This window comes from Mytilus californianus, unplaced genomic scaffold (genome assembly GCF_021869535.1).
Source record: "Mytilus californianus isolate M0D057914Y unplaced genomic scaffold, xbMytCali1.0.p SCAF_2, whole genome shotgun sequence".
NCBI lineage: Eukaryota > Metazoa > Mollusca > Bivalvia > Mytilida > Mytilidae > Mytilus > Mytilus californianus.
Window position 1 is genome coordinate 55,140,669 of NW_026262668.1, and position 23,040 is coordinate 55,163,708.

A 23,040-nucleotide genomic window follows, 5' to 3' on the forward strand; every position below is an offset into this window, starting at 1 on the left:
CGTTCTTATGTTGTACTGTTACACAACTGTCCCAGGTTAGGGGGAGGGTTGGGATCCCGCTAACATGTTTAACCCGCCATATTCTGTATGTATGTGCCTGTCCCAAGTCAGGAGCCTGTTATTCAGTGGTTGTCGTTTGTTGATGTGTACATATTTGTTTTTCGTTTATTTTTTTTTACATAAATTAGGCCGTTAGCTTTCTCGTTTGAATTGTTTTACATTTGTCATTTCGTGGCCTTTTATAGCTGACTATGCGGTATTGGCTTTGCTCATTGTTGAAGGCCGCACGGTGAGCTATAGTTGTTAATTTTTGTGTCATTTGGTCTCTTGTGGAGAGTTGTCTCATTATCTTCTTTTTTTATATGTAATAAAAAATATTCTACTAAAAGACACTTAATCCGACCAGTTTTTATTCCCATTGACAATAACATCTGAATTAAATTTCAATATAGTTAACAATGAAATGAACAATTCAGCTTAATTCACTCTTTGTACGTACGTCTCAATCCAAATTGTCTATGCTTACATTAGATTGTTGACATCATGAATATATACTGTACATGTAATTTATTAGATGTGACAAACAAAAATATATACAGATGGCTGATACTTGTTTATAAAGTCTAAGTGTTAGCACACCTTTATTAAACTGATGAATGCATTGGTTTCGTGCCTTTAAAAGTACATAATTTGAACCCTTTTTTATTGTTTTTAAACGTAAATACACTGACACACAACATTCTAAGCTATAGGAAATTTGTATAATCACTCGATAAAACACGGACGCACTCGAAAAAGCCCGGACTGCTTTCGAAAAAACCCGAACACATAGAAATGAATTTAGTCTCAAAATATCGTTTTTCAATGCAACAACAAGAATTTTTGTAAAGTGTCTGTATATCTAAGGATATATGGATTCCATGTATGCATTTCCATCGACGTTTGCATTGGTATGTGTATAAAAATGGCTTTATTCTGTTTTTTGGAATATAAGCATTGTAAGGTTAAATTCAACTTTTTGAACGAAAAATAATGTCGGATCGATAATATCTTTTTATTTCAAATACTACACACCTTGTATATCCTTGTATATTAAACTCAAGCTTCTATATCACGTCTTTTCAGAAAGTAAGTCTGTTTGTTTACATTTTTGGTCATATTCACTCGAAAAAAAAAGTGGTCACACTCGAAAAAACCCGATCAAATCACTCGAAAAACCACGATCCTAGCCGGACACTTTACCTACCGTGCAAATGATAAAGATATTAATATGTTTCACTGACAAATACAAAAGTAATACAAAAAACAAATATGACAGACATAAAACCAACGACGACCACTAAACTACAGGTTAAAGGCACATACAAAATGTGGCCGTCTTAAACATGTTTGTGAACGCTCAACCGCCCCCCTCCCCTTAACCTGGGACAGTGGTGTTACAGCACAGCATTAGAACAAACTATAAAAATCAGTTGAAAAAGGCTTTACTCATCAGATCGATACAAAACAGAAAAATATCTAACAAAAACACATACCGGACGTGGCAGGGTATTTATAGCATATTGTTTTTCTTAAACTGTTTAACATTTCACAGCGGTATAACATGTTACTTTAATTATTCTTCCCTTAGTTTATTTATTTTGTATTTACATTGTATCATAGATCAAATTTATTTGTTCACTGTATGTTTACTGGAGTTAATATGTCTATTGATTGAGTTAAGCCATTTCAATTGATATTTTATTGTGTGTCTTTCTATGTTGTGATGTTACACTATTGTTTCAGATAAGGGTGAAGGTTAGGTACCATTGAAACGTCTAAACCCGCTGCAATTGTTTGCATCTGTCCTAAGTCAGGAATCTGATGTTCAGTAGTTGTCGTTTGTTGATGTGGTTCAAAGGTGTTTCTCGTTTCTCGTTTTTTATATAGATTAGACCGTTGGTTTTCCCGTTTGAATGGTTTTACACTAGTAATTTTGGGGCCCTTTATAGCTTGCTGTTCGGTGTGAGCCAAGGCTCCGTGTTGAAGACCTTACTTTGACCTATAATGGTTTCCTTTTATAAATTTTGACTTGGATGGAGAGTTGTCTCATTGGCACTCATACCTCATCTTCTTATATCTACTAAATACAAAAAAGACACTAAGTACAGATCTTAGACTTAGAGTACCCGCAGTTACTGACAGCTAGTTCAAAGCCAATAACAACTAATAAAAAATATCATGTAAAAGTATGTAAGACTAAAATGTCAATCCAGCATCCAACAGATTTAGTGTAAAGACGTCATTAACAGTCAGAAAAAAAACATAACCTGTGCAATGTCAAAATATAGGTATCGACAGATTGTAGTACCGTGAAAGTACATATGTGTAAAACATTAATATTTAGTATGGTTTTAATTTAACAAAATCAATATTTATACCAATAAAAACAATATTATAGGTCTTATTACAGTGAATCTTTTTTGACGAAGTTTGTATCGAGCATAGCAAAACACAGGTTGCTAAGCAACAGCAAACATATTTTGTTTAGTTAAAGATAACTACAAAACCTATGGTTCAATGTGAATGTCTTGTCATGAAAACAAGAATATAAAGGATTAACTAATTAGGGTTGGGGTATGAACACTTTTTAAGATACTTAATAATTTTAAAATGAAATGAAAGAGACGTGGCTTGAACCACAAACTGACCTCTTCTGCGTAAAATATATTTCAATGCTTTTCTTCAAAAAAGTATCTTTTTCAAAGAATGTAAACGCATGCTTTGTAAACTTTCTCAAATTTCTGAAGAATGCGGTATTTCAATATTGTAAAAATTCACCGTATTACAAAAAATCGAAAAAAGGTAAGAATTGAAAAATCGAACCTATCATACCTTTTGTTTCATTCGTCAAAATATCATGAACTCGTCCAGTGTACAGTTTGATTGTCAATTTCAACCATACGTTTGTTTTAAAAGAAATGCAAATTAACCAGTTTTCAGATATACAGAATATAATTATACTTTAAAGCATTCATATTAGGAACGTCCAGCAAAGTTAAATTGTGAAGTATTAAGTATGAAGGTCAGGATGGGATCTTCATTTCTATGTTCTTTAATATTTAACTTAAGACATTTTTCTTTTTTCTTCACTGATGTTGCCCATTATTCTCAAGACTGACTGTAACATATACAGACTCTAGTTAAAGAACATTGGTTTTATCGTATTTATTAAAAAAATAATGATTAATATTCGACTTCATCTAGCGTTGTCATCCTTGTTTTCATAAACACACCCGCAACATCGTGGGTCCCTGACTCAATTAAAGTACCTACGTCTTATTTATAGCTTGGCTCTTTCAAAGTATTTGTTTGTCATCTGATAAAGTCATGCTGATTATAAGGTGCACAGTTTTCTCTGCTTTCAAAATATTTCTGTTTGATTCCGTCCTGGTTTTCTAGCTACATGTGACATATGTCAAGGATTAAACCGAAATTCTCTCTCTGTATATATATATATATGCATTATGTAAATAATTCACTTGCACTAATAGGTATACATAGAATTCAATTACGGTTTTTACATTTCTGTATATTTTAAGGACAATAATATTTTATGAAGGAATTATATACCCTCTTTGTTTTAGTATTTGAATTCTTAATTTTTGATTTTTAAATAAGTAGTATTAAATTTAAGAGCTTTTAACATTGTGTGACACCGTCACGGGTGCTCCGAAGTAATTACTAAGAGAAAAAGAAGACATACTATTGGTATCGGTATCGGATTCGACCCGAAACTTGTTTTTTTTTAGCTTATCATGCTGAAAATTGAAAATTGTTTTTTTTTTTTTTGCTTTGTATTTTCATCCATTCAGAATATTGCTTTGCATATAAATTGCAATGGGGTGACAAAAAAATGGAATAGAGGAAAGGCCAATATAGTATTGTAAGGGTTACAATTTTAATTTTGTGCTTTGTCATCTTTAACTCCTGGAAAGGTCTTAATTTCTAAATCACTTGCGTTTTTGCCTGTACTTATTTCAGTAAACTTATTTTATAATTCAATTTTTCAGCGGACATGTCATTATTTACCCTCTGTTTGAGAAAAGTGTGATCTAGATCTTTCATTAATTGTTCCAATAAATCAACTCACAAGCATTTTAAATCCCAATGAATATTTATCATACCGGAAATTGTGCCTATATCCTACTTAAGCATGTTCCAGGAGCGTATAAGGGTACGTGTACATAGTTACTGCGGAAAAATATTTAAGGAGTAATTCGGTTTAAAGTTTGTTCTAAAAAAAAATAACAAATTGGCATGTTATGAAGTAAAGTAAATACATGTGTGACTCTCTGACCGTTACTTTCTGTCTTTCTTCTTCTCGGTAACAATTCGAACTCTACAATTCTCAAACATCTCAAACAGACAGGATGCCACTCCTTTGGCCAAAGGTAAAAGTCCAGGAAAACTGGATGGTATTTACATTAAAATCAGTAGGTGCATATTTACAAATATGTACACTGGGTACCATGTTGTCTAGTTGAGATGTGACTGGGTTCAGGAGATGGTGTTCACTCTGGCCCTTAAGTCCTCTAATGCCTGATCTGGACTCCACTACAGATTCTGGTAATTTGTTCCATTCTCTTGTTGTTCTTGGATAGAAGGAATGATAATATACATCACTCTAGCCTGTCTGAGTTTGCGGTTGCCTCTGGTCCTACTGTAACCTGATGTGTTGTACTTGGATGTATCAATGACAATCAACTGGTGTTAGGTCTTGTAACACAGATCAATACTTTGTTTTCCATCGTCTGTGCTGGAGTGATTTCCACGAAATTTGGTTCAGTAATTTAGTTGCAAATCCTGGAGAGTTTTCCTGATAGCAGCTATAGACAAAGCACGTCTCTGTATTTGCTCGATATCTCGTGTGATAGTGATTTGGTGCGGGTCCCATGCTGGAGAAGCATATTCTAGGGTAGGTCTTACAAGGGTGGAGTATATTGGTATTCTCGTTTTCTTAGCTTTGAATCAATCCGATGAGTCAACCCCTTTTCAACTGGATTTTACAGTTAGTTCTTGTATGTTAGAAAAGAAAGGATATTGGGTATCCATTTAGGACACAAAATCAGTACAAAAAGAACATGCACACCAAAAACACAAAAAGCAAAGGAACAGCGCTTTTAATGGTGTATGTTGCGGTTTAACATGTGACTGTCCTAGGTTATGGGTGGGTTTGGGATCCACAAACATGGTTATCCCCGCCAAGTTCGCTGTGTGCCTGTACCAAAATCATCAGCCTGAATTTCATTGGTTGTCAATTGTTGCTGTAAATTACACCTGCATTTCGTTTATAATTGTTTTGTACAAAAATAATGACTCGCCGTTGGTTATGTCGTTTGAACCTTTTTTACATTTGTCATGTCGGATCCTTTCATAGCTTACAATGCAGTATGAGTATTTCTCATTGTTAAATTCTGTAGGGTAACGGATATGTGCGAACATCTATGTCATTTTGCCTCTGGTGGATAGTTACCTCATTGGTAATCCTACCATATCTTCTTATTTTTATGTTATAAATATCTGACTGACTCAATTTCTGGACCGTTTCTATACTAAAACTACGGTTTTGAACATTTGCCAGCACTATTCACATGCATTGATCAAAGTTCAACTATATACCATTTGTTGTCAGAACATTTAAATACAAACATATCTTCTTATATCTATATATATGAAGCTGTAATTATTGTTTTCTCCGATGTTAGCAAACGGAGTTCGTTCCTGTTCATTCCCTTAAGGTCTCCTTAATTTGTGTATTTAATTTTGCGATTTAAGGGATTTTGTGTTGATTGCATATTTTTGAAAGTCTTTGTAAAATTATCCACAATTATTTTTTTGTAAATTTTGAATAAAAGTGTTGACCTTATTTAGCTTTGTTGTTAAATTGGTTGCTGTCTTATTTATGATACCCTACATCTTCTTTTATTTACACAACCGTATCTGGCAACGCTCTAGATATTTTTAAATACATGTATACTTTCTTTCAAATTCGACCTTTACCGACGCTTATGTGTATAAAGTACCCCTTCCCGAAAAAAGTTACCTGTATTAATATTATTTTCCCTTAGGAAATTTACCTTAGAAATAGACCGTTTTGTTATCAGAACTTCAACCTAGTCCGAATAATTAAAACGTCTTAAAAAGCTAAATTTTTTTCTGTGATGCCTTCCAGCGCAAAAAATATAGATTATTCTGACTACATTGGTCCGTGATGGACGTTGGCATGATAAGGAATTCGACACATATTTACATCAACCCATCTCTCCGCCAGACCCGGTATAAATGAACATTAAAATTAATCGAAAGACATTTGAAGATACCTGTTTTCACATTTTTTTTATACTTTTGAATTATATCAGTTAATAGATAGTCATCTTTAATTTTTCTTAACTACAGACAGAAGCATACACGATCCTTCCAATATATGTTTTTATGGACATTTGTACATGGCTCTGCATAATTACGACAGTGTATAATTTCTTTATATAGCGTAACTCAGTTAATTTATACATAACAAAATCGCTAATGCTTCGGCTATTTATAGATAAGCGTGTAAAGTTATTATCCTGTATAACGATATCCATGAGTCATAATTAATACATATCAACAACGTAATTATGAGTACGAAAGTTAAAATAATATTTATACATGTATCTGATGCAAACACAATTGAATAATATTTACCAATGAGAATCCATTAACAGATTTACCCCATTGTGACGTGAAGCGTATGACTTATTTGACCGGGTCTCAAGTGACTCGGTAATTAATTTAAACTGGTCCGCCGTTCCATCTATAGCTTCGCACCGTCAGTGTAGCGATAAGTGAACACAACAGGGGTCCAGTTTATAATTAATTATGTGGAAAACAAAAGGTCCTGGAATGGTGTAATTTTTAATCAACACCATTGTCCTATATTAGTCATATATAAAGTTGATTTCTTTAATTCTTCGTTTTTACGTCATGCCGGGTAACTAATTGGACCTCGTTATTTTAGTAGTATAAGATTATTGTTACGTAATAAAATTTCGTGTGCCTACAGAATAACAGGACAAATTTGAACAAATAATCTTCATCCAATCAAATTGCGTAAGATTTAATAACAATGACCAGTTCATATCAAATTATGCAAATTAAATTTGGGTAGGGAGAAAATGAGAGATTTTTTAATACAATTCATGTTCTTGTAAATACTACAAAACACTCATCACCCAAACTTTTTTTAGAAGTTCAAAAATCTATATGTCTGTATTGCCATCGTTTTTAGATCGATCTCTCATTATAGCGCGGTGACTAAAGACAGATTTTTTTAGATTTAATCTCCCCATCGAACACACGGCTAAATTATATATCATTTGAAAGAAGAAACCTTGTACTATAAGAATATGCCTGTCGTAAGGATCAGATATTGTCCAATTTTTTTAAAACTAAAGATAAAGGTCAACTTCACATTCTTAAAAACTTTGATGTGTTTCAGTTATGATTTGTTTTCAACTTATATTTTCTGTCAAATAACAAACTTATACAAATTCGGCTTCATTAATAGTAGATTTTCGTATAAGAACTAAACTCTAGATAATTGTTCACAAACAATTTCTCAAAACGACGTTTCCAATTACAAAACTCAAAATATGAAGTTTTCAATCATATATAGTCAAAATGACCTTGACCTTACACATAATGTTAATTTTACGTAAACAAATCATTTGTCATGAAAGACAAAACTACAAAGTTATGTATCAGTTCAAAAGCAGTAAGGTTTAATATAACATAATACTGATTTTGTCATATTAGTTTACAATAGGAATTTGCTTGGCTTTATCCATAAAACTGTTTCCAAATGGGTAGTTAAATGAATGAAATGTCTTTAAGGTAGTCATATTTACTTACATTGATTTTATAGGAGCCCTATCCCTTTCTTTTTAATAAGCATAATATAGATTTTCAAAGGTTCCCAAGTCTGTACTCCATCATTGTTATTTCCGTCATTCATTACAAGACGTGTTTTCATGTATAACATATTTCACTTACATGGCATGAACAAAAGTCTGCGCATGATGGAACCGGCTCAAAGCAAACGCGAATCCTTTTGAGTATTACAATAATACATTAAAACGATAATAATAAGTACCAACAGTACAGAGAATTAGGAGATACAACACGAACCACGTACTCCCTACTCCTCAGGAAAAAATGAAATTCCGGCACTCTTCAGTGATAAACATGGGGTCAATAGTCTGACCTAGTACAGGCACATCATGAGTGTGTGTGGTGTTGGTTGTTGGTGGTGATGGTGGATTGGGGTGGAGGGGGTTGCGTGTGCACAAACCTCCACCTTTGCTTTTTTGGATCATATATGGTAAGAGTAAAACATGCAATTGAACGGAAAACTAAATAGTCTTGCTACCAACATCATGACTACCAACTTGAAACAAAGAAACAAAGCAACCTCTTATTTGAAAAAGCATTTTGTTCAGAACGCGCGCATTAATATGGAAAGCAAGCTAAGGTTGCCAAAAATCCAAAATGTTGGTTTGATACTAGCACTCTTGGGAAAACGAAAGAGACATCACTTCTAACGTGTTTATGAAGTCTATTAAGTAGCGACGAATTGAAATAACCGGTATGTGTGAGAGACCTAAGGGAGCAACTATTTAACTTCAATTTTTTTTTTTGGGGGGGGGGGGGGGGGGGTATGGTTTTTTGTCGGCGAACATTTTTATTAAAGTTTTTCAATGCTATCAATCAAATAATTTTTTTTCAATATTTAGCACTATAAGGTATTGGGAAAATCTGGATTTAGAATATTTTTTTTTGTCATCTGCTGGACCGAAATATTTTTTTTTCAGCAAATTAGGGATCAGAATATTTTTTTTGGAAAAACCATAACCCCCTCCCCCCCTCTCTTTTGAAGTTAAATGGTCATTCAATAAACGTATTCAAAATCAGCAGACCATCGAAGAAAAAAATCTATTTTGACTGAATCATGCGTGTTTTCCTTGCAGGAAGTTGTCAGAACTTTTCCGAGTGTTCATATGTGATTTTTTAATTTTTCAGTTCTATTTACTACATTTCAATAGAATATTGGATGAGAAACACTGTCTTATATAAGATTTCGTAGTAAACGGTATATTAACAGACACAAGAGAGACTAAAGATACCAAACTGAAATTGCCATTGCAAAGAACGAAAAACGACCAAAAGATAAACACCCGGTACGCAAAACACAGCATAGAAAACTAAAGACTGGGCAACACGAACCCTACATTATTTGTCTCTATTCTAAAGTAGCTAACTTGTAATTTTGTACTCATTATAAACATTATTAATCTGATTAAAATGCAGATTAGTTGTCTACGCTTCACTTCCAAGCAAAGCAAAGCGTAGACGCTTGATTGAGACTTGGTGAAGTACTTGTAAGAAATACAAAACATTGGAACTTCTAGTAATAATGACATCAATCCGTCCAAATTTTAGCAGAGATCACGGTGGAGGTTTACATAGATGTGAATCAATCATTTTAGGTGGATACTTGAGGTTAATTGTGTCTAAAGTGAACTAACCAGGAGACGTGTCTTAGTAAAGAGCAAGTTTTATCCGCCATATATTTAGTACAACCGTAAACGCTGTTTGGTTCACCTTTTTGATCATACAACACTGCGACTATTTTTCATGCAAATTGAAGATATTCATCAATATCACTGTCTTGCAATCTGTCATCTGTTTAAGAACTTTGTAAGCCGTCATGTTACATTTTCTGTGAGAAGTCATATCATGCAATCGCATGTGCTAAAGACACGCATTAACTTATTAAAGTATAAATAACTTCATAGCTTATGTTCAAGCTCGTAACGTCTTGTGTACTTGGCGAAAGTAATAGTTACTGTTTAATACCACAGATCATCTGAATTTTTCAAGGCTAAAGAAAAATAAAAACAAAGAATTTAAACGTCAATGTCAAGATATTTTTTAATATGAAAATAAGGAAATGTGCTGTGAATGCCAATGAGAACATTCCCCACCAGTTTTATCTGTAAAAGTGAACATATTCAAACTGTTCGATTACTTGGACACTTTGGAATACCTCTAGATATATATGGTGTAAATGTTGACATTCATATTCGACCATCTTGATAGAGAGTTTAACGTAATATCTGTCAAACAGGTCGCCCTGGAAAACAATGAAGCTTAATCGCGAAAGTCTTCAATGGGCTAGACGAATCAATGCGGAATTCACACGAAATGTCCGTCGTTGATTTTGCTTTAAAAGAAAAGACGTTTTTCCTTTACATAAAACGGCGAAATTACTAAAACATAAACATAAAAAATGCATATTTGTTATACATAACAACATTGAGCAGAAAAACATTATATATAATAGCATAAATACAGTAAATTGAAATATAACTAAGAGTGTTAATTAAAAATTAATGACCGTGAGAGGAGTGATCAATTTCCGTGTTAAACTTGAAATTTTAGAATTTTAATTTCTGTCATCAATATCTTTATAATTTTCTATACCTGCTCTTAGAAATTTTTATCAGGAATACCTTTTAGGATGTTTAACAAGTTTGTTACACAATTAGATACAAATGTGTACATATAGGGACAAGCAAATAAAGCTTATGTCTATATTTTTACGAAAAAATGAGATAATTTTAAACAACTTGAAATTGTATAATTTTATAGGTTAATTGCCAATTAAAATCTGAACTTACAATTATGAATTATGGTGATCAAACCAAATGCTCTTGAAGCAAATGTAGGCACTTAAGTTCAAGTAAACATTTTGAAATAGGTGGGTGACAAAATTACAAAAATAGTCTGATCAGAAAAACTATTTTTTAGGACAGGGGGAAATTAAAGTAGACATATGTATGTTTAATATAAGATAAGTTGCAGCCGTGTGTTATTTGGGAGATTAAACTCAATATTTAGACGACTTTTTGCCTGTTTGTCGCCGCACTATTAGTGTATTAAAAGCAATGAAAGTTTGGGCTTCAAAAGTCAACAAAATTATTGACTTTATACGGAAAATTAACCTTCTTAAAGCGTTAATTTATTAACATATAATACACGGATACATAGCAAAATCATCTTTGAAATTATTGCAAAAAAATTCATTCTGATTTATTCAGCGGTATTGTCATGAAGTCTATTTAAGCGAACCATGGTATAGCAAACATCGTATTCCCTCACAAAATCTTATCACATAGTAGATTTCCACTTGACGATAGCATGACAGTCGCATATTTTTATAATTCGAGTCCGAGTATTTATGTTCACATTTTGTGTTTCAGGACTCCAATTGATATACTAGTAGTTAGAATACCTATGATTATGTGATGTGCTGTTAACCTTGCCATTTAAACTCGCTCCACAAGTGGTAATAGTGGAATATTACAAGTTCACATCGGTTCCTCTCATATATAAGATAGTGGATTCAACAAACCAACGATGTAAACGGGCCTCAGTGAAATGATATGACATAACCGACTGTCTAAATACAAAGCCTTATTTAATGTTCCAAGTTCATTATTGTACAACTATACCCATCATAAAACATATTTAATACTTATAAAAAAGAAGTATGTTCCATTTCAGAACATTGCTAAATTACCCTAATTGTATTCAACACAGTCAAACATAATTAATTGAAACTTCAACTTTTCAATTTAGTCAAACCAGTATATTGATTTGCAACTTTATCAAAAGAAGAACTGCCCTTACCCAAATTGTCCACAGCCTGCGACAAATTAAAGCTGGCCCTTAAGGACTTATCAATTTCCCTACATTGGCATAATGATCAACTATATTTTTTGTGCCCCACCCTACGTGTTGATTAATTCCTTCACCATTCACCCTATGATACGTAATGTAACTGCATATACTTTACTACTGCTGTTGGAATTTTTCCGTTCATATAACTTCAACTATGTCTCTCTGTCATGCAAGATGAAGTAACTGGTTCATTTACAATTTTGCGTGACCCATTTCGTTTACTGAAAACATACCCTTCAGTAAAAGTAATGCTTAACTCCATAGCGTTGATGATGTATTTTTTAAAGTTTTTAACCGGAAAGATATCAGTCCTTTGAAGAAAGAACTATGAAATTTCTTGTATTATCTAAAGTGGTGACTTTTACAGCTGTTTGCCACACAAAAATTCTCTCCGAGTCGGGTATTTGAAAACATCTGTCTGCAGTCAATAAACCAAGGTCACCCCTCTGCTACCAAACAAAAACATAAAATTGGAAATTAAGCCAAGTCTCTTGCATAAAGAAATTTCCAAATAGGTCTATCTCTACTGAAACTCGATATGATAAATGTCTACATATGTTTCATAACTTAATAAACATTAATGGAGTAGCTTGTTATATAGAAATGTTAGCGTTAGTCTGCTCCTGATTTATGACCTGCAAATGTTTTTTTTCACAAATGTAAGGCAGCCGGGTTACCCGTAAGAAGCATGGGATTCCACTCTCCTGATCGACTTGTTTCTCTGAATAATGCTCTGGTTTTGCCTAGTAAAAAATCAACAGACTGATGCTAGCATCCTTTGGCATTTGAAAATTTTAATGCCGTGTTTAGTGTGCAGAGAGCAGTTGTTATCAAGTAACTGTGTTTTCTCACCGTTTTCTTTGAAATTGAGAAATTTTCTTATGTCCTCTTGACTTGCATTATTAATTTTTTTTTTTGCATATCTAAAAGATGAAGAAAAAAAAAAGAAAAACTTTTCATGTCGTTCTTCAAGAAATATCACAAAACATTTTTAAGCACATCATATAAATTGTTAAGAAAAATTGATAATGGTCGATCTTGCATTTATAGCTTCATCTTTACACATGATTATCGATGATAATACAAAAGATACGTGCCTATCACTTTCTAACGTACACTCTAGCATTTGTGCTTAATGTTTTTAAAAATTGTTGTGTTGTACCAAGAAGGTTATATCTCATATAACCTCCTTGGTTGTACTCAATAACTGGGTAAACTCATTTTTAAACAAGAAAGACTTGCTAACATTATTGACACCTTCATGAATGAAAATTAGCCTAGGCGGGTATGTTCTAGTTAGTCTCTCAATTTTGGGTGTTAATCATTTCACACAGTAGAACACCACCTTATGAAAATAACATTTAACATTGGGTTATTGAAATCTTTTTGCCATTCTTAAAATCTTACCATTTAATCACCAATACTTATCAAGTGAAATTTAGTAGAAACAAGTGGTTCATTAAGAAATAATAATTTTCCAGAATAAATGCATATATATGGTTTTTCTTTTATGCGTATTGCCTACAGATTTCCAGATAACCCCAAAACATCCGGGTCATAACCTTTCTTCCTTTCGTCGCTTGTTATCAACAACAAAAGCATTTTGTATAAATTCATCAAATGTCGGAACCCATGCGGCTATTACTCCATAGACACGCAATATCACTGTATACAATTTAACATATTATCCCTGATAAAAATAACACCGGTAGTAATAAAATGAAAAGGAGGAAATACATAACAATTTTCACTCTTATCCACTGTTTGGGCAAATACATTTTCGCCTGCCGACAAAGGAGAAAAACATGGTGTTAATTTTTTTAGAATTCCACCGTGTCTGTCTGTGATGCTATTAAAATCTAAAGCCATCAAGTTGATCGTATGTCCTGTATTGTCACCAAAATACTCTTATATTTTATTCCATATCTCGTTATCTAATGTCGCGTTTGATTTACTAAGTCTTCTCGATGGTTCATCTACTAATATCAATTTAGATAGTACAAAATGTAAATTAAGCATAACGTCTAAATCCAAAGTCAATTGAAAATAATCTTTAAGAGTAGAATTCAGTTTCATAGATTTGGAACTTTCATTATTTCAAGCACCTATCAAGGTCTGAGTGTCTACGTTTGCGTCCACCCGACTACACTTTATGTCTTCCTGTATTGATCTTAATACATTTTACAAACTAAGCTTTAGCCTCTAGTACCATAATAGGAAGCGATAACATTTCCTGTGCCCATGCACGAATCACCAACGTTGTTTTTGTTTCAAATTCATATTCGCCTTTTGAGAATACTAATGCAGGAGTTCCGCAAGGCTCTGTATTAGGTCTCCTACTATTCCTCATTTATGTAAATGACATAGCTGATAATTTGATAAGTCTAACTCGATTGTTTGCTGAAGACACATCCCTTTCTTATTCAAGTAATAACCCTTACACAATATAGGGTGTCTTAAATAGCGATTTAGAACAAATTTCAGCATGGTCTAAAGATTGGCTTATTAATTTTAATCCTAATAAGACAAAGGCTATGCTATTCTCCTGTAATACTTCCCCAGATGATATTAGAATAGAATTTCAAAATCAAGCAGTAGAATTTGTCTCCTGTCATAAACACTTAGAGATTACTTTTGATTCCAATGGTAAATTCCATACACATATTGAAAACATTTTAAATTGTGCAAGTACAAGATTAAATGTTCTTAAAAAATTGAAATATGTTTTGAATAGAAATAATCTTGCTCGTATATATTTAACTTTTATAAGACTCATTGTGGAATACGCATGTGAATTATGGGATGGTTGTACTCAACAAGATGCCGACAATTTAGAACATGTTCAGTTGGAAGCAGAAAGATTAGTAACTGGGTTGCCCGTGTTTGCTAGTCGGGAAGCTATATATTTTGAAACAGGGTGACAATTGCTGGTGGACAGATGAAAGTCCAGAAAGCTCAATATGTTTTATTCTTTACATAATGGGACTGCCCCTGATTTTCTCTGCGATTTAATGCCCCCACATGTTGGTCAAATATCTAATTACGATTTGCGAAACAGTAATAATTATGTAGTACCAAGTTTTAGACTAGATATAACCAGAAAATCCTTTTTTCCATCTACTACTATTGAATGGAATAACCTAAACCCCGACATACGTACGTCCAAAAATATAAATATTTTTAAACAAAAGATGAAGTCTAAATTGATACAGCCACCCTCCTATTTCAGTTGTGGTGATAGAAATCTTAATATCATTCATACACGTTTGAGAAATATGTGCAGTTCTTTAAATTCAGACTTACATCGTGTTAATATTAAACCCAGTCCCGCATGCAGCTGTGGCCACCCTGTTGAGGATAGTATTCACTATTTTTTTGAGTGCCCTTTTCACAACGAAGCAAGAGAAATATTGTTTTCAAAATTAGAAAGGTATGCTATATCCATTGAGCTTCTATTGGCTGGTGACGGTGACCTTTCTTTTCAGCAAAACAAAGAAATTTTCGAGTCTGTACAATCATATATCAGAATAATACAAAGATTCAAAACAATCAATTAACATTCTGAATTCCTACTTTCCAACTCTTCACTCCAGTCCAGTTTTATATATTATTCCATATTATATTGTATTTTTTGTATTTTTTTTGTTTTTTGTTTTTGTATGCAGTTTGTATTTATACATGCATTCCTACTATGTTTTTCGTCATTATCTAATGTACTTTGTGTTTATACTTATATAGGGAGAGGACGTCACTAATGTTGTTATAACTTGTGTCCAATCCCTTTTGCTACTTTTGCAAAAAAAAATATGTTTAAACTAAACCAACGTTGTGCTCTTTGTCGTTTATTTTGAAATATCCACCTCATTTGTACATACAATGCAAGCATCTGTATAAATGTTAACAACTAAATGCCGCTCTTTTTTTCTAACTTTCCTGTCCATGAATCCAAATAACCGCCAATTAATAATCTTGTCTTTTTAATTCTTTTGTCATTGGGATACTTTTTTTTTTTTTTTTTTTTTTTTTTGCGGATTCCGAATGAAATTACCGAAATCATATCTCGAGTGTAAAGTTTTGCTGCCATAATATAACATAAGGTAACATAATAATAGAAATACATGACCCACTATATTTTATATTTTGTAAATCTAGCACTGGGTCTAGCACTGTAAGAACACTTTTTCCTGAACAATTCTTGCGTAAAGTTACAAATTTTTGTTTTTTCGACTCAGTTATTCTGAAACTTCTAGCTATAGAATCAAAAATACTACTGCTTGTGACGGGATAAACACAGTTTTGTCTAAATTAACGCAATACCCTTATCTAGTTATAACTTTACAAGCAATGTAATTTGCCAATAATGCGCAACAGAAACCTGCCTTGAACCAGTTCCCCCCCCACCCCCCCCCCACCCACCCTCGATAAGACAATCATCTGTATACAATTTTTGATTCCTGATGTAAGAAGTTGCTTGCAGATTTAAAGTGTGATAAATCTAGCTAGATAGTTTGAAGCCAAACGGTTATGTTGTGAAAATGAAATAAAATCCACTCCACTGAAAACCCACGAGTCCTCGGGAATCCTCGGACAAACAAAATTATCAAAACCTGACTTTATTTTTGTGAGTGACGAAACTATAAAAGGAATATCTTTGATCCAATTGTTCAAATACATTAGGTTAATACAAAGTCTATGTTTTGTCGGGTCTACTGTTAACGGTGCTACAATGTGGGGTGGTTTAACTTAACCTACTTTTCCTACGCATTTAATGGAACCATTGTTCAGTCTTTCCACAACAGTTTCTGTTATGAACATAGAAAACTTTTTGCATTTATTCGAATTATTGAATATTCTGCAAGGTGGGCACTTGTCCCCAGAAATCTGCTTTAATATGTACAATGTACTCATTGATATTAACACCATGAACTAGCCAATCTAAAATTTCATTTGAAGAAGACGAACAAGATAATATCTTTTGCCATTGATATAACCTAGTGTGAATTTTTCCAGCAAAAGTCTTCGGATTAAAAAATTTCACGTTTTGTATATCTGGAGAGACACCATCCATTTACTTTAAACTTATGGGAACTTGGTAAACTGGACAATCGCAAACAAAATGACCTGGCTTGTTACATTTAAAAACACAGATTGTGAATATAACCACGTGGCCTACCGCGACGAGGTGAACCTAAAAATCGAGGAGGCATTCCATCAGTGTGACCTTGTGCTTGTTCAAAAGAACCTCCCATAAAACCAGCCGCATGCGAATACAAATTATGCGACTGCATATTATAATTATCACTTTGAACATCATCTTAACCAAATATCTTAAGTAACTTCTGTTCTTTATCAAGCTTCATCTTCTTTGTTGCACACAAGTTTTAGCACTAACGCTGCTGCAAAATTTGGTTTATTCTTGTGGATATGAAATCTACTTGGAATCAAATTTTTCTTTTCGCACTAATATAACTTTTTCTTAAGATCTGCTATTTTATCTTCTAATGTTTTCATCTAAACAAATGAAGCAAAGTAATCTATCTTAATTTGAAGCATTGATCTAATTATGATCTAATATTCAACCCTCCAGACCACCTTCAACCATAGTAAATAATTGTTTTTTTTTATATCAGACGTTACGCTCGATGTTCGTGTCTATAAGCGTAACAGACGTTATCGCTAAATTGGACGTTTTTTATGGTTCAGACGCTACAAAAATACTTCTAGAATAAGTAAAGTTAATAACAATTGTACTATAATGATATGTATTCCCAATACAATAAATATGAACACTTATTGCAAACCATTTGACATCTTTTAAAATGATTCATTTCAATCTAATTTTAATACAGATAAAACGAGAACTGTGATCACGATCACCTCCCCCTTTCCCCCTCAAATTAAGAATATATCAAGTAACAGTTGTCAGACTACATTATTATTTTTTATGCACATCTATGCACATAGTATACTACACTAATGTAAAGTTTCATTGAAATCCAATAAACGTTTTAGAATAAGGGAGCTACCATTTGATTTTTTATGGGGGGGGGGGGGGGGGGGGGGGGGGGGGGGGCTAGGATGAAATTGGAAAAAAATAGGCAGGACAGGAGTTTTGAGTAAAAAAAAAAAGGCAGGATGAGACACTTGCAAAAAAAAAAAGTCAGGATGACAATTTAGGTAAAAAAAGTCAGGACAAACTTTAAAAAAAAAGGCAGGACCGAATAGAGTGAAAAACTAAAAAGGCAGGACAGAGATTACAACTGAAAAAAAATGCAGGACAAAATTTTTCATCCTAGCCCCCCCCCCCCCCCCCCCCCCCCCCCCCCCTAAAAATCAAATGGTAGCTCCCTAAGTTGCGCTTACATAACAAGACTATATATTACCCTATATTGTAATATTTAACGAAGTGATCTATCTTCCTGCATGCACATCTTTAGCTAGTGTACTACAACTACATGACATTGTGTAAAGTTTCATTAATATCCGTCATAATTTATAAGGATTACCTCTTACAAGGAAAATGGACAGACAGAAGGACAGGGTGATTCCTATATAGCCCAAACCTTTTTTGCTGGGGGATATAATAATATGTTTTTATGGAAAAAAGAGTTTTTAAACAATAACTTTATTGTGCTCCTTCCATTTCATCCAATACTGATAAAATGTCAAGATGTGTAGTTTCCAGAAGACTAAGAGTTCCACGTGTCAAACATTGAAGAGTTGGTGAAATGTAAATAACAGATGCAATGGAAATGATGGAATGTTTCTTACATGTATCCAATAGTTTATACGACAAAATTTTTTTTGTTTGGTCAAAGTATAAACCACGAACAACTTTGGATCCCTTTACGTAAGTTACGCCCCAATTATCGGTAGTGTCCTTTTTAAGATTTTCGGGACAAGCATCTGCTTTAAAAAGGTAATAATTTGAATCTGATTCATCAGTGTATACTGCCAGTATTGTGCCAAGCGCAATGAGGACTTCCATTTCGTAATTTTCCGTATATTCTGCGGGACCCGAATGGCGGGTTCGGTTGTTCTCGACAACTATCGGTATGGTCACCTTACTTCCAATGGAATTATTTATGCAGTCTTTGTAAGTACCAACCAAACAGTTTTCACAAGAATAACATGACAGGTACCTAACTGTTAAATTAGCTTCGTCCAAAGAATAAAAAACCTGATGGAGACTTCTAATACCAGGAACGGGTTTAAAAGATATTGTGTCACGATCTATACTCTCGACATATCAAAAATATTCGGCGCTTACAATACAGTGACTTAGTGTCCTTCAAATGTTTCCCGCAATATTTAAAAAAAAATCTGCCGCAGATTGTATTATTTCGTTCCCGCGAAAAACAGCCATGTCTACTTGATTCTTTAAAAAGCCCCCGGCTGCGTCCTGAGGTCCCTTTGCGTGAGAAGTTTCGAAATAATTTCGAATGAAAAGTTCATATTCTTATTACAAAGAAATGTTCAGTGATAATACATGGAATATCTGGCAAACTTTCTACTCCGTCTACCTCTAGAATTGCATGTCGATAAATTACGGACACATGGAAAGATACCTCGGTGCGCTGAAAATAAGTTTGTTGAAGTTCAAACTTTTCTTTGCAACCGTAGTTTTCGGAATAGTCATAAATTATAATACTGTGATTAGGTAATAAGTTTTCTTTCAAACATTTAAGTTGTAGATTTTGCCACTGTGCACGGAACTGATGTCCAGCGAATTTATCTAAAAGTTCTCTAAAGTAAGTAATCATATCACCCGGTTTAGTGCATTTTCTGACAAGTGTAAGTTTTTTCTTAGAAATCACAGTGATCTATTCGTACCGTTCCCAAGATACATTGGGAGCATCATCCGAAACATTCAACTCTTCGTCCGTAAATTTTAATAACGAAAGTCCACATTTACTACATCGACAACAGCACGTAACACGATCCTTTTGTCTTGCTGACCGGACAAAATACGGCTTTAATCTCTCAAATGTTCTTTGGTTCATTTTTATGTTTGGATTATTTATACAAAAATCATTAAACACTTCAGTTTGAGATTTATCAAGTATATATATAGGATATTTTAAGAATTGTTTGTGGCCGATACTACTTTTTACTTTCAGTTTCGGACTTTAGTTCACACCTTTATGACACTCCTTACACGTATTACAAAATGGTGTACACAGTCATTTTCCTTAATGTAAATAAACAAAGCAATTATAATGTCACTTATTATCTTACTATTATATTAAACAACCATAAATCCAATTCTATACTAGTACAGTTTGATACTAAAATAAGCATGCTATTCATACACTATTACACAATTTTCGGTTCCATTTTCTCCCGTATTTCATATTATGTTCTTTTCTTATCTTTAACTATTTTACTATAACGATCTTTTTCCTTTCAAAGCCCACAATATAACACGTAAAACAACTCTTTCTAATTCGTACTTGACATTCAATTACAAAATTGTCTTAAACCTTTTTACCTCGAGTTCAAAAATACAGCTTTTGAACACCACATTTCATATCACCCTCAAACCTTCTTAGTATATCCACCTTTTATGTCTATAGTTATCAGTATTTGTCTCAAAATGTAGTATATGCATCCGAAACACTAAATAAAAATTACTATTTTCTTGAACTAAATTTTATCTCTTCAATTCGTGCAAATATCTTTTTTTTTTACTCACTCATTTTCGGGCACTCCACCCACACGTTCTTTAATCTTAATGTCTCTGAATTTGTGCAAACATATATTGCGTTTTCTTTATTTTCTTTTTCTTATCTTTTTTTTTTTTTAAGGGGGGGGGGGGGGGGGGGGTAAATTTCGCATTATTGCATGTTCTCCCTTATCATCAAAGTCAAACAAATTTTGAGATATTCAAGCTTTTATTCTTTTATTTTTGTTTTCATTTCCTTTTTCTAAATTTTCTATTTTTTGCCGATATGAAAAAAATAAATAAAAATAAATAAAAATCATTTTTTCTATTCACATTCCAGCATGATCCAGAACAAATTTCTTTTGTGACATTCTCTAATTTACATAATAATAAAATCAAGTAAATTCTTCCTAACTCGTTCGAACACGAATCATGAACCCATAAATCGCCTTAAGGAAACATATCACTTTTTTTCCCTCTTTCTTCTCATATTTCAGATCAACAGCTTTAAAATATATTCGTACACGTTCAAGAAACAATAATCTTGAACAAATTGCTAACATCATCTTCATCCTTTTTTTTTTTCTTTTCACGACTGAGCATCATGCACAATAAATTATGATATTTCCCCCCCTCTCTCTCCCTATTCTCGTTCGGCATAAAAGCCCGAACAATATTCACGTTCGGCATAAAAGCCCGAACAATATTCACGTTCGACATGAAAGCCCGAACAATGTTCACGTTCGACAAAAGCCCGAACAATATTTAAATTTCACGTTCGGCATAAAAGCCCGAACAATATCAGAATTTCACGTTCGGCATAAAAGCCCGAACACTATTTAAATTTCACGTTCGGCATATAAAAGCCCGGACAATATCAGAATTTCACGTTCGGCATAAAAGCCCAAACAATATTTAAATTTCACGTTCGGCATAAAAGCCCGAACAATATCAGAATTTCACGTTCGGCGTAAAAGCCCGAACACTATTTAAATTTCACGTTCGGCATAAAAGCCCGAACAATATCAGAATTTCACGTTCGGTATAAAAGCCCGAACAATATTCACGTTCGGCCTAAAAGCCCGAACAATATTTACGTTCGGCATAAAAGCCCGAACAATATTCACGTTCGGCATAAAAGCCCGAACAATATTCACGTTCGGCATAAACGCCCAAACAATATTCACGTTCCGCATAAAAGCACGAACAATAATCGTTATATCAAAATAAAAATATCTAAAGTTATATGTTTTCTTTTTCTATTATATTTTAACCACTAAATACTTTTACAAGTTCAAAAACTTGAACAATTTTCTTCTATTTTTCTTCTTTCCACTTACGAGCATTATACTCGCTCTAAAGAAATTTTGTTAACTTTGTATTTTACCTCGGTTCACGTTCGAGCATCTTACCCGAACACTATTCTCTAGACAAATTGCATTGAATTTCAAAAATTACAGTAACATAAAATATAAACAGATTTTCTTGGTCTTCACGTTCAAGTAAAATACCCGAACAAAACATTTTTCAACCTATTTAAAGAACTTTCTATTCTTCCGTTCTCACTTTCCTAAACAAATATATTAACTGTGAAATATATGCACCCGTTCAAATATGAACAAATTATCTATAACTAAATATGTAACATTAATTTTCCTTTACATATTCAGTATGAAAATACCACAGACGTACAACTGTCGTTCCGATAAAGTTCACTCTAGCACGTGCATAATTTTTATTTTGAACTCTTTAATTAAAACATATGCCATATATACATAATACACACATACGATGACCTTTGTAATACGTTAATTTCTGTATTAATTATCTTTTACATTCATCGTATTCTTTTCTCATGCACCTTTGTTATATCAAATGTTTCGAAAACTTACCCCTGACGATTTGTTTTCTGAAGTTTTAGTTTCTTTTTTTTTTTCTTTTTTTTCTATTTTAAGAGGTTTTTCTGTCACCGTATCCTCCTCCTTCAATGCATCTTTCTGCTCGAAGGCAAAATTCACAACTTTGCATAAGTTCTCTCTAGAATCATCGATATCCAGAAACACTAAAATGTCATTTAATTGTAACTTTATTTTGGTGGCTACTTGCATTAAAACTTCTTTACTGACGAATGTGCTCAAACTCTTTCCATCGAACTGTTGAAGTTTCGCATCATTGTCTGATCGGTATCGATTTATTATTTATAAGAGATCCATTAGCGTCTGCACGACAGTATGACCTCCAATCGAGTTAAGATTAGACTAAGAGTGACCTTGCTATCTTATACATTCGAGGTACCGAAGGGGGAACTTGGAATAGTATATTGAATTATAGTTTGGCATTATGTGTAGCCGACCAACAATATTGTATAGTAAACATGAGTTATCTTTCGTAGGTTTGGAGATTTAACGAATCAATAATATTGACATCATTAGTCTTTAAGATTATGATATCTGCAACTTTATGATTGCTGTGTGATAAAATGTAGTTTATTATTATAAGTATTATATATTTTAATGAAGTTATTGTTATAGCATTAATTACACACTGTACGT

The 23,040-nt window shown here is 33.2% G+C and overlaps 1 protein-coding gene across 2 annotated transcripts in view; it reads right to left on the reverse strand.

Moving 5' to 3' along the window:
- LOC127730056 (zinc transporter ZIP10-like) overlaps nt 1–22,794 on the reverse strand; it is a 59,427-nt gene extending 36,633 nt beyond the window's left edge. Inside the window, exon 1 of one of the 2 annotated variants that reach the window (XM_052238104.1) lies at nt 22,381–22,794. The gene's annotated coding sequence lies outside the window, so the exon portion shown is untranslated. The remainder of the gene's footprint in view (nt 1–22,380) is intronic. The other variant, XM_052238105.1, reaches the window with a different exon arrangement.
- Between the last annotated feature and the right edge of the window lie 246 nt (nt 22,795–23,040).